The sequence below is a fragment of the Fukomys damarensis genome, unplaced genomic scaffold, assembly GCF_012274545.1.
Source record: "Fukomys damarensis isolate Sample0158 unplaced genomic scaffold, DMR_v1.0_HiC HiC_scaffold_11, whole genome shotgun sequence".
NCBI classification, from domain to species: domain Eukaryota; kingdom Metazoa; phylum Chordata; class Mammalia; order Rodentia; family Bathyergidae; genus Fukomys; species Fukomys damarensis.
In genome coordinates this window covers 43669547-43678707 of record NW_022900923.1, presented here as the reverse complement: position 1 = coordinate 43678707, position 9161 = coordinate 43669547, and positions in this window count along the sequence as shown.

The following is a 9161-nucleotide window of genomic DNA, read 5'->3' as shown; positions in this document are numbered from 1 at the left end:
GGCTCTGAGTTCAACCTCGGTTAAAAAAAACAAAACAAAACAAAAAAAAAACTGTTCTCCCAGAGTAAAGAGAATTATGTCATCTGCACGACACTGGGGAAAACGCAAACGAATAAACCATTTAACAGGGAGACTCATGAATCATCGAGGTTAGAGATGCCTGACTCACCGCAGCATCTGAATGAATGATCTCCCCCATAATTGATTAATTGGCTCCACTCATTCATGCAACAAGTACTCCCAGAGTCCCTCCCGGATGTCAGGCTTTAGGCCTGGAAATGGGAAAGCGTGTGCATGAGACAGGCAGGGATTTGCCTTGAGAAAGCAGCTCTGGAACCTGGCGACCTAGGGACCTCCGGCTCCCCTCAGCAGCTGCCGACCTCGAACCACCTTCCGGTTTCTCTCAGGGAGTACTGCGGTGGGACATTCATTTGTCGTTGAATTTAGGCTCCCAGCCCAGCATAGATCTCCCAAACACCTCCTCTCTGCCCTCTGCTGATGGAGAACTGTAAGTGCTTTGCAGTAAACAGCTCAAAATTCATTACTCATAAATACTGAGCATTTCTGCCGCCTTCTGCCACCCGGAGATGGACCAGAGTGCCTTAATATTTAAAGAGGAATGAATTTGTAATTAGCACCTTGAAATTATATCAGAGCCATTGTGGAGGTTTTCTATTTAAATGCAAATTGAATCTTCCCAAAGGAAAGCTGATAAGTGGTGAAAATAGATAGCAAAGGATAAAGAAGCAGGCAGGGGGAGGAAGGTGGGCTGATGAGGTGTTGTCACTCTGTCACTCCTGTAGACTTGTTCCCTGGGCTGAATCCCTTCACCTGAGGACCAGGTTCTGAGGCTGAGGAAGCCCAGGTTGCTAACACACAAGTCCCAGGCCCTGTGTTTGCTGATGTGGATGGCTGAGCTAGCAGGCATTTGGGCTGCTGGAGGCCGTCTTAGAATCATGGTGGCTGGAAAGGATGTGAATCCAGGTCTGGGTGAGAGAGAGAGAGAGAGAGAGAGAGAGAGAGAGAGTGTGTGTGTGTGTGTGTGTGTGGTGGGAATTGAGCCCAGGGTCTCATGCTCTACACCTGAGCTGTTGCACCAGCCCCAGGATCCTCTTGACGATCTGTGAGAGCCAGGGTGACTTTGTAGTCTCCCTCAACACTTTCATATTGGAAATGGAGCTGTTACTGCTTATTTCTCCCAAGATGGTTTGGAGATTAAGTGACAAACAGACAAGAGGCCCGCTATACAGTAAGTGTCCAACAATGTTAGTTCCCTTCCATTGCTACTAGATACTCTTGTGCCAATGCTACATGGCAGGTAAGGGTGGGCTAAGGTGGCGACTAATAGCTGCCGGTGAGGGAAGGCACAGACTTGGTCTGTAGAGGGCTAGATAGTAAGTCCTGTGAGCCTTGTGGGAGACACACACTGTTACAACGACGTCACACCCCTGTTGTAGCAGGAAAGCCCACAACATGTGAGTGAGTGAGTAGGGCTGGGTTCCAGTACAACTTTATTTATAGACACTGAAATGGGAATTTCCTTTCATTTTCACACGTACTGAAATATTTTTCTTTTGTTTTGTTTCCCAACCACTTAAAAATGTAATGATCATTCCAAGGTCACAGGCAGTACACAGCCGGGCAGTGGGCCAGACTGGGCTCCAGAGTCATCATTTGCTAACCCTGAGCGAAGGTGTCACTGTACCTTCGATCTGTGGCTGGAGCCTCACAGAATACAACTCCTGATGCTGGGGCCGCAGGGAGGGCTGTTATCCGAGGACAAGAACAGCCTGCTCTGGGCTCTGGACTGGAACTTCAGAGGGGAGGAGGACACACGGTGCCCCCAATGGTGGCGCCTACTAGGTCAAGGTACTAATAAGGCTCACTCTGCTCTTTACCTAGTGAGGGCTGGCCAGTGGGGAGCTGCATCTCTGGGTGACAGGATGCAAAAGGGTTCCCTGGGCTCAGGCCTGCTGTTGGCTCCCCAGGGGGACAGCAGTGCACGTTCCCCAGAGCTCCTCAGCCCTTCAGCTGCACCGCTGCCTGGCCTGTGGGCACCTGCTGACAGGGACAGGCAGGCCCTCCGAGTCACCCACAGGGGATCCCACAAACCCACCTGCACCCAGCCTGTCAGGTGTCCCCTCTCCCCTGCTGCAGCACAGGAGGGAAATGGGGCAGCGCGCCAGGTGGCGACCTTGCCGCTGCAGTCACCCTGCTCCTGTGGGAGTGGAGTTTAGAAGGGGGCGCAGATGACGCCTACTCCAGCCCCATCTTCTCCCCCTCTGCAGAGTTCTTTTCCCAGCACCTCTGGGGAGGAGGACATGAGCGTGTGTGTGTGTGTGTGTGTGTGTGTGTGTGTGTGGGACCACAGTGGAAAGGGAGGAGGGGGGAGAAAGCAGAAGCCACAGTACCTCCTCTGTACTGCCCTGCCCTGCCCTGTTCCTGCTCTGTGAACAGGGGCCTCTCTGCGGCAGGCGGGGGGGGGGGGCTGGACCTGCCTCTGGTGCCCGTGGAGGTGGGTCTTGGAAGGGAGCAGAGGCATGGGGTGGGGAACAGGGCCCCTCAAGGGTGACTTCTCGTACTCCCTGGCCCTCTACAGGTCCTGAGCTGAGGGTCTCCTCACACCAGTCCAACCCGTAGGCCCCCATCACTCCCCCTCCAGGCACATAAAGGGCCCAGAGCCTTGGATCCCACTGAACGAATGTCAGAGTGAGACAAAGCCTGGTGCTGGCAGGGAGGTGAGCAAGGAGCACAAGGCCAGCAGAAATCCTCCTCTTAAAGGGAGCAACAAGAATCAGACAGAAGCTCGGAATGTGGTTGTACCCGGTGAGGCAAACGCACCTGCAAATAAGAGGCACCTCCAGGGAGCTGCCTCCATCTTCTGGTGCAGACGATAGCCTGGTGCCCTGAGCTTCTGTCCTCCAGATAACACAGTTCTGCTCCAAAGAGAAGCCCCAGCAGGAGGCAGGCAGGCCAGGCCCTGGGGAGTCCTCACGCTGCTGCAGGCCTCACCTCCAGCTTGCAGAGCTGAGCTCCCAGAGAGTGGACTGTAGGTCTGTGGCCCTGCTCATTTGGAGCCTGCCAGCGGCAGAGCCGGCCCCCATACCCAGCGCGCGCGCACACACACACACACACACACGCACACAGACGCACACGCCATCCATGACAGGCAGGCTGGCCCATCTGCCAGTCAATCTTCCTTGCCGATTTCCCAGCTGGAAGCAGCAGGGCTGGTGTGTAAATCATTCAGAGCCCTCTCTCAGCTCTGCCAGGATGTGGAGCTCTTTTTAATTAAAAAGAGTGGAGGACGCTGCTGGCTTTGGAAATGGCGATATTAACTTACTAATGGCCATTTAAAGTGCCATGTCTGAGAGGGCTGCTGCCGCCTGGCCATCAGCCTCTGCTTGCTCTGCAGAGCAGCCTGGGCCCCCTGAAGGGGGAGTGGGATGAGGCCTCCTAGTGGCCCCAGGGCCCAGCCAGGCCCCAGCCAGGCCCCAGCCTGGTCACTTGGGACAAGTGCGCATGGTTTCCTTTTCAGAGAAAGGGACAAGTTGCAATGTGATTTGAGTCCTTGGGTCCTCTGCTACTGCCCTGACAGCTGTGGGAGACAAGAGGGACCCCAGAAATGTCAGAACCCCACAGGAGACGTGATTGGGCCTCTAGATGGTTGGTACCAAGACCCACAGGAGGGAGCCCATGGCCGTAGCTGCATCTAGAAGGCCCCCTTGCCCTGCTTGTCCTGGGTGGATTGGAGTGAGGTGAGGTAGCAGCAGGGCCTTGGGGAGCTCGCCTGCCTGTGAGAGCCAGTGGGGTCAGCCCTCCGTGTGCCTGTATCTCCTGGAAGAATGTGTGAGGATGTCCCTTCTAGAGTCCACTGCTTCGTCACCATGACTACAAAGCTGTCCCTCTGGGGCTTCCGTCCTGTAAAGCATTTGTGTCTGACCTTTTGGCTTGCACTGAGTGAAGAGGAATTGTCCAGGCCACATACAAGTTCAGTAAAAAAACTTACTAACCATAAATGCGGGTCTTCATCAGCACACTGACACGCTCTCGCTTTGGCAGCACATGTACACAGGCACACAAGCGTACAGGTAGGTTGATGCTCTTGTCCATAATCACTGTTTTACTCACCAGGCCACACGAGCATGTCATTCAAGTGACTGTGTGTGTCGGGTGCAGGGAAGGCTAGCACCGCCCTGCACTCTCCCCTGTCCCCTGTTACTGACAAAGTCTGCTCCAGCGCCATGCGATGGAGCCATGAAAAGTACTGCTAAAAATCACCTGATAATAGTAAAGGTTCATGATATTGTGGGGCTGTGTTACTAGCCGTCCAGGGCCAGATGTGGTCCGTAGGCCGAGGGAGGGTCAGACTTTAGAATACTCAAGCTGGAGACCCCGCATGGGCTGCTCTTCGCCATCCTTCCTACCAACACTGCAGACACCAGAAAGGCAGGGACCGCCCAGGGTTACACAGTCCATTACCACAAACTCGCCGGCACAGAGGTCTCCTGACTCCAAGTCCTGTGCCTTTCCTATTTCTAGCGACTCCCATGAGCGGCATTAGAGGAGGTGACATCACAGCCTCTCGCCTCACCTCGTGCTGGGCTTTTAAGATTCTGATGCTGCTGGTCAGGAAATTCCACCTTGTTTATAACCCAATTCTCAGGCTTATAATAATAAGCCTCATTTCCTCTACAATTTCCTCAATAAGTACAGGGAATCAGTGAGGTCTTTCAGAGATGTCCCTTCCCGCTGTGACTCTTGTCACCCTAAATAACCAAAGATTGTGGAGCTTTCCAAATCCTTGCTTGCTAATCTGTGTGTCTTCTGAGTCTACAAACCAATTTTGAAACTAGGATGACCCTTCCCCCACCTTATTCTATCCTGAGAGCCAAGTTTTCCCTAAATCAGCGGAAAGGACTCTCATGGGCAGAGAGAGGCGTTCCTTAACCCATGCCTACTAAGTCCCTCTGTCCCTACACCTCGCTGTGCACCAGCTGGGGAAGAAGCGGGGTGGATTCTTAAAGGAACTCCTGGCTAACTCGATTCTAATCAAGGCTGCTGGGCAGGAGGGGAGCACTAACAGCCAGGGCCATTCTGGGGCACTTCCCCACCCCAGGGCAGCAGTGTCCTGAGGACGGGTTATGCAGAAGCAGATTATTGCTCTGACTGCAGCAATGGTGCCCCAAATCCTTCCTCGAGCTAATGTTGGGCTGGGTGGAAGGTCGCCTGCGTAGGACTCATCCAGGCTCGGGAAGGAGCCTCCTTCTGCCTGGTCTGCCTGCAGCCTATCTCGGTCCTCAGTGGCCGAGTCACCCTCTTTCCACCTGCACACAGGTCAGGCTTCTGGTTAGGAATGAGCAGGGGATTATCCAGCGCACAGACACCAGCTGTTCTGCAGATTAGGCACAGGTGAGGCTGCCATGGCAGTGATCTCAGCCAGGAGGAGAGATCTGCCCAAGACAGACTTAAAACAAGATGGGCACAGAGGCTGTGGGTTGAGTCAGGATTCAGACTTAGTCGGCCTGATTGGAGTCCACTCAACCCCCCACAACCTTATGATCTGCAGGACCCTGCAGAAAGGCTCCTGCACAGAGAAGACCATCTGGGCTGGGGGCTCCCCGGGGCCTTCCAGCCAGCGTGGTACCACCAAGGGGGCACTTAGGAGGTTCCCACCAGTGGCACGAATTTCTGGAGATGGAGGAGACTCTGTGGCACCTAATAGCTCAAGACTCTTCTTTCCCTGTCCCTTTAGAATGCGCCCTATTCAGCTGGGCATGGCAGTCCATACTGGAAATCTTAGCACTCTGAGAAGCTGAGGCAGGAGGATCACAAGTTTGAACTCAGCCTGTACAACTTAGCAACTTAGTGAGGACCTGTCTCAAAATTTTAAAAAATTTAAAAAGTTCTGAGGATACGAGCTCATTGTGAAGGCCCTGGGTTCATTCCCTAGTCCATGGTGTGAATTTTTTAAAAGATTAATGACTTTTTTGGGTGCTGCACATCCACGAGTTCGATTGTGGATAATGAATGATAATAAATATTAAAATTCCAAAGTACCAAAGGTCTCATCTTTAGTGGCTTCCGTGGCCTTCCTGTCCTCCAGAGCCTCCGCCTACTCTTCTCCAAGGAGTCACACACATTTTTTGTTTTGTCTTGGTGCTGCGGATCAAACCCAGGGCCTCACACATGCTAAGCACATACTCTACCACTGAGCTATACTCTCAGCCCCATCCAACGATTTTAAGAAAGACCAGAAAGCCAGGCCCAGTGCTAGTGAAGATCTTGCAGCAGGAAGGATTTAGGTTTGACTTGAGGAAGGACTTCCTGACCTGGAAAGTGGTTACACGCTGAGATGGGGTGGTGAAGGGTCTGAAGAGTCATGGGACCCCCCACTTCAGCATGGCACCCCTGAAGGCCGCAGTTTGGTGCAGTCAGCCCAGGCATGGAAACTGCAGGTGATTCAGGGAATCTTAAGTGGTGGTTGCTAGGTTACAAGCTTCTTCAACGCACACTCAGTGTAGGGACTAGAGGATGTCACCTGCCTGAGAGGAAGCACCACGGCGGGAGGAGTGGGGGAAGATGGAGACAAGCTGGGACTTCCAGAATAAGCAATTAGGCCATGGCCTGGAAGACACCCTGTTCATAGTACTTTTCCAAGGTCTTTGGATCCCATGGCCCACATGGAGAGTGGTACCCAGGATAAGCCGAGGCCAGGACAGGGGCCTTTTAGGGGGCTGGACTCGAGTTTGTCTAGATCTGCCACCTGGCATGGACAGCATGAGGAGGTGCTGCAGTCCCTGTGGGGCCCTGGGCTCCTCCCAGTGACTGCATTTGGACAAAAGGCCACAGTCCAGATGAGAGTGGAAAAGTGTGGCTTATTGATAATGCCCCATTCTTTCCTTGTGATTTGATCGTGATAAAGATGGGCAGTGTTAGGTTTGGAATTCCCAACCTAGATGCACTCTGAGGGGCTTGCGTGGTTGGGAGTCACTTCCCAAGGTCTCAGCTTCCTCCTCTGCAGATCACCGACACGGATGCCGGCCCAGGAGACTTCCCTCAGGGTTGTTTTAAGATTAGGAGAAAGTTGCCAAGCACTTGTGTGGCACATGTCTGTAAACCCCAGATCCTCAGGAGGCTGAGGCAGGAGGGTCACAATTTCAAGGCCTGCTGGGGTAATTTAGCAACACCCTGTCTAAAAATCAAATCAAAAGATGTCCCTGAGTTTAATCCCTGGACCTGGGGGGATGGGGATTATGAGAAAGTGAACATGCAAGCGTTTAGCTCATTTCATTCCCCCACTGGCTGATGCAGACATGGAGTGCAATGGCAGTCTGTAAACCTGCTTGTGAAGCTGCCCCAGCTGGGCAGGTGCCAGAGGCCAGCATCACTACTCCAGCGGCAGGTGCAGTGAGCAAGCAGAGCTGAAGCCAGACCCCCAACCAATCCCGAGAATGGTCTGTGTCTATGGCTTTCAGCCTTTCTGTGGTCATTGTAGGGGTGCTTATTTGGTGCTTATTAGTACTAGAAGTACTAGAGTTTAACAAGTCTATCTATATTAAGAGGGGCCTATCGTGAGCTGAAGTTATAGTAGCAGTAATGGTATTACTATTAGTAATATTACTAGCATTACTAGAGAAGTTGTAGGCTGGCCAGTGATGGCGAACCTATGGCACTCACGCCACAAGGGGCAGACAGAGCCCTCTGTCAGCACATGAGCCAAGTCACCCCAACAACCAAGCATTGGATAACAGTCATTTTTCTTTCTAAACTAACACCTCAGTATTCAAGTTTAATTGCAGTGTTGGCACTTTGCCATGAATAAATGGGTTTTGGGTTGCAATTTGGACACTCGGTCTCAAAAAGGTTCGCCATCACTGTATGGGGGCGGAACCACTGAGCTAAATCCCCAGCTCACAGTGATCTCTTGATTAAATATCTCATTTCATCTTCACAAAAGCCTGAAAGGCTACATCCATACCAAGAAATAAAAGATGAACGATTGATACACACAACAACTCGGATCAGAGTCCAGAGAGTGACGGGCAGGACGGGGCGATCCCAGAAGGTCCCATACATATTGTGTTTCTGTTTGTCTAGCATTCTGTTTTTGTTTGGTACCAGGGATCGAACTCGGGCCCTTGCAATTGTGAGGCAGGTGGCAGAACCATTGAGCCAAATCCCCAGCCCTGTCTAACATTCTTAAAGTGATGAGATTATGGAAGCGGAGAAAAAAGTACTGGTTGCCATGGGTTGTAGGGGAAAAGGGAAGAGAGGACCAGGCTGGGCATAAAATGGCGACCCGAGTGATCTTTCTGGTGATAGAAATGTTGTGGATCTTGACCAGACAATTCCGATCTGCGGTTGTGATATTGGGCCATAGTTGTGTAAGATGTTACCCCTGAGGGAAGCTGGGTAAAGGTTATTTTTTCTGTACAACCACATGCGAATCTACAATTCTGAAAATGAAAATTCTCGGTGAAAATACATGTAAGGAAACAGGTCTGGAATGAATACTTTTCAGAGCCAGGGTTCAAACCCCGGGTCTATAGGCTCGGGAGCCCGGGGGTTTCAAGATTCAGCCGTCCTGAAGGAAACAGGGTCGTCGGAGGACCCCAGGGGCCTTGCAGCCTCCCAAACAGATGGCCCACTGTCTCAGGCAGCCTCCTTACTGAGGACCGCGGTCCTAAAAAGGCTATGGGAAAATGGTTTGAAAGGATTCTCTGCCCAGCCCTGAGGCCGGAGGTCTGATAATCAGGTGTCCCCTTCCTGCGGTGTGTGAAGAAGGGTTTTGGGTGTGAGAAAGGGACCCCCTACCTGTGTGTATGGATACTGGCGTCTGGTTGTGCGTCCATGTGCCTGTGCGCCTGTCGCCTGTTCCCGATGTGCCTGTTTGCAGGAGGGAGGTGATGTGGAAGTTATGCACGGGGGTGGGGGTATCTTCTCCGCCGTGTCACTCCGTAGGATGATGTCTCCCCCCAAAACAAAGCCAGCCTGTCACGAACGGGGTCTGTGTACTGTAGACAAACTGGGTAATTGGACTCTCCGCCTCCTCATCCAAAACAAACACTGGCGAGCGCCCGCCCCCGCGCTGGAGGGAGTCTGGTCGTCATCTGGGTCCTCGGCTCCGCGCCTTCCGCGTCGCGCTGCTGCCCGCACAG